This window comes from Vigna umbellata, chromosome 6 (genome assembly GCF_029865625.1).
Source record: "Vigna umbellata cultivar VRB3 chromosome 6, Vumbellata_1.0, whole genome shotgun sequence".
Classification (NCBI taxonomy): domain Eukaryota; kingdom Viridiplantae; phylum Streptophyta; class Magnoliopsida; order Fabales; family Fabaceae; genus Vigna; species Vigna umbellata.
This window is the reverse complement of record NC_142170.1, coordinates 19,202,657-19,206,970: the sequence shown is the minus strand read 5'-3', so window position 1 is coordinate 19,206,970 and position 4,314 is coordinate 19,202,657.

Genomic DNA, 4,314 nt, shown 5'->3' with positions numbered 1-4,314 from the left:
TAAGCTATTGATATTTGAAGAGTATCCTTGTGGTACCTTGATACTCTTTAAACAAAGACAAAAAGTTATCTTCTCTTGTTTGGACATTGTGTAACATGCAGGGGGCAAATAAGTACGTTTACCAATCTCTCTTGGTGCCAACTCTTCTCGAATCTTCATGTCAACCAAATCCAAACGCGCATTCACTCCATCTTTTGTTTTTCCCTGGATGTTTAGTAGTGTACCAATCAAGCTATCACAAACATTTTTCTCAACATGCATGACATCTATGCAATGTCTAACATCTAACTTTGACCAATATGGAAGATCAAAGAATATTGATTTCTTGTTCCAAGGGGTCGTTACAGAAGACTTCTTCAACGTTTTCCCAAATATATGATGGACTCTATTAACTTTCTCAGCAACTTCAAGTCCAGTAAGTGGAATGGGTGCATTGTCTTTTTCTTGTTCTCCATTGAATGCTTTCTTTAACCTTCGATATGGATGATTAGATTGTAAAAATTGCTGATGACGCATATATATTGTCTTCCTTCCGTGTTTTAATTGTTGAGTTGCAGAGTTTTCTTCACATATAGGACATGCTTTATGACCCTTCACACTGTATCCCGACAAATTACCGTAAGCTGGGAAGTCATTAATGGTGCAAAATAACATGGCATGCATCATGAAAGTTTCTGAAGCAAAGGCATCAAATATTTCAACCCCATCAACCCACAACAACTTCAAGTCTTCAACTAGTGGCCTTAGATAAACATCGATGTCATTTCCAGGCTGGTTTGGACCAGATATCAACATTGACAACATCATGTACTTTCATTTCATGCACAATCCAGGAGATAAGTTGTAAATTATCAGTATAACGGGCCAACAACTGTGATTGGTACTTAAATTACCAAATGGATTCATTCCATCAGTAGCTAAGCCAAACCTAAGATTTCTACATTCTTCACCAAATTGGGGGAATTCTTGATCAATAATTTTCCATTGCGTTGAATCAGCTGGATGACGAAGCAGCCCATCAATTGTTCTCTCATCTGCATGCCATCTTAGGTTTTTAGCGTCTTTGGGATTCGCGAACAAACGCTTAAGTCTGGCAACTAGTGGAAGGTACCAAACTACTTTCACTGCAGAACCATTCTTTTCTGTGTGACCACCATCTTCACCGTTGTTTTTTGACTTGTATCGTGATAACCCACATTTTGGACACTTTATCAAAACTTCATTCTCATTCCTATATAATATGCAATCATTCGGACATGCATGTATCCGTTTATATTCCATACCCATCGGACAAAGAATTTTTTTTGCATCATAATTACGATTGGGTAACGTATTTCCATCTGGCAGCATTTCATTCAACAACGACAACAATTCTGTAAAACTCTTATCACTCCATCCATTGCTCGCCTTTAAATTCATGAGCCTTAACACCGCTGACAATAGTGTGAACTTAGTTGAACCCGCATACAAAGGAGTCTCCGCATCAATGGACATCGTTTCATACACATGCGCTTGGGCAAAAGCTTCTGGGCCAACATCGCGGATCATGTTCTCTAAGTTGTCTTCTTCTGCTTGATCTTCCATATCCATTGTGGAATCATAAACATTTTCAGTTGTAGAGACAGTTGGAAAGTCTGTTAATTCGCCGTGCCATATCCATGTTGTATAACTTCGTATAAAACCATCACAGATAAGATGTTCCCTAATATCAGTTGCGTTCAACTTCCTCCCATTCAAACAGTTCACACAGGGACATCTGAACTTGACTTCATCATCACCACTTGTACTCGCATTACGTTGCGCAAACTCTATAAATTCTTCTACCCCTCTCTCGTACTCAGTGCTGATGCGTGGTAAATTAATCCACCCTCTATCCGTACGCATGCTTACTGAAATTGTTTACACAATTTCAATAATCTTGAATGATCACTTTGATCTTGTTTGTATTCAAGGTGTGACCCTATCCCATTCAAGAAGATTCACTTTTTTTAGTTTATTAAACATATCAATTTTAAAGGACATATCTTAAATTTCACGAAATTTTGCCAGCATTTTGCATTGGTCTTCAGGTTACACGAAATGAAAGTGATTATAAATCACAATCAAATATGCACCCGAAGATCAATACAAAACACAACGACAAATTTTCGTGAAATTTAAGAAATGTATATTAAAATTGATATGTTATAATAAACTATGAAAAAGTTATTACTCTTCTTAAACTGTCCAACCGGACAATTCAAGATTCAATACTTGTAAATTATTATTACCATCTCCTTTATTTTCAATTGTAAAAAGTACGTTTGTTAAAAAAATATGGAGATAGTAAATAATTTTTGTACTGAATCTTAAACGGGAAACTAAGGCTAATTCACAACAACAAACAGTATATTCAAGCATATCATAAAATTTTAAGAATATATATCTATAATTAAATCAAGTTTATCAATCATAACCAATGAGGCTTCATTTTTGCTTCCACAATTTTCTATTTTTCCCTTGGTTTTGGTAAACTACGTGCTCCTTTATCATGCCAAATCTAAAATTAAACAACCAATGAATTGATTTGGTAAACTACGTGCTCCTTTATCATGCCAAATCTAAAATTAAACAACCAACGAATTGATTTGGTAAACTACGTGCTCCTTTTTCATGCCAAATTTTCTTTATCAATACCACAAATAATTTGAATGAATAACCTATACACAAGCAATGGAAGCAATGAAAGCAATGGAAATTTTCTTTATCAATACCTGGGAGCGCAACAGCAAGTGTGGCAGCAAGCCACGACTGAAATGGAAGCACCGGCGACGGAGATGGAAGCACACGACAGCCACCAAAAAATGAGACGCGCCGGAGATGGAAGCAAAGCGGACGAAAGTAGTGGTGACCACACGGAGAGGAGGAGACGACGAGGGTTGCTGCTCGCGTCAAAACGTCAACCAGTGCATAAACGGTGGTCACCGGCGATGGAAGCAGTCGGAGATGGAAGCAAAACGGAGATGGCACCGAGGTTGCTGCTGGCGGGTTTCTGGCGCTGAGAAGAGGATGAACGAAAGTGAAGCGTTTGCTGCCGTTCACGGAAGAAATTTAAACACTTTACTGCCTCGGTTCTACAAATAACCGAGGCATAAGAGCTTACCAACTCAGTCAAAACGTCAACCGGTGCATAATACCTTACCACCAGACCCTTTAGGCTTCGGTTCTCAACCAAACCGAGTTAGTTTCATGATGAAATAGCATCGATCTTCAACGAACCCAAGGCCCAAACCGTGTACGTCAGAGGGAGCAGAGCTTTACGCTTCGGTTCTGAGGAGAACCGAGTTAGTAGAGTGGCACGTCTTTTTTGGCATGGCAGGTGGTGGCAGGTCTGAAGCAGCCTATATGCCTCGGTCAGCACAGAACCGAGTTCGTATCTCTCTTTAGGCACCAGTTTCTTGTAAACCGAGTTAGTAAGTGCGGTCAGAGGTTGGAAAGTCACATCAGCTGGTAGGTTTATGCTTCGGTTGGGTGTTGGACCGAGGTAGTATCGTGCTTTAGGCATCGGTTTCGAAGCAACCGAGGCATATAGGTTAGTTTTATTTACGGTTCTGCCACCGCGCTTGTATACGCTTCGGGTTTGCTTAAACCGAAGCGTATATAGCGCTTTTAAATCCGTTTTTTTTACTAGTGCATCAATGTGGAACATGTACCCATTGATAAAGTACACATGCCATTCTTTGACGCATCTTATGGGCCAATTTGAAAAATCCCTTAACTCTTGAATTATGGGACTTAATGGCTAGTTGTGAACCTACAAATACGTCAAACCACCATCAGTAAGATCAAGTGTTATACCAATTGTTTTTTTAATTAACGAAAACATATACATACTTGATATCTAAACCAATGAGGAAATTCTGAGTGTGTTCACTTCCTTTTAGGACTTGTTCGGCCACAAGGAATGACCTGTTAAACAAATACATAATTATTGACTATAGACATTTAATGATTGGCAAACACAAATAGGGTTCTGATGAGGGAATAAAATGTAATTGCATTCATATCTTAGTTTAGGCCATTTGCATACATAATTGCATTAATCGAATGATTTAGTCATTCATTATCCTTGTTTCAGATCATACATTGTGATTTTGTGTTTTTCTTGTAGATTGGTGATTCTAAGTGCCAAAATCACAATTTCGGAAGAATTGATGTCTAAGATGAAGAGATTAAAACAAAGAGTTCCACAACTGAGCTGTGAAAGTTTCCATAACCTGTGGATTTAGCACCAGAGAATAGAAGACAAAACAGAGAGTTCCATAAGTGAGTTGT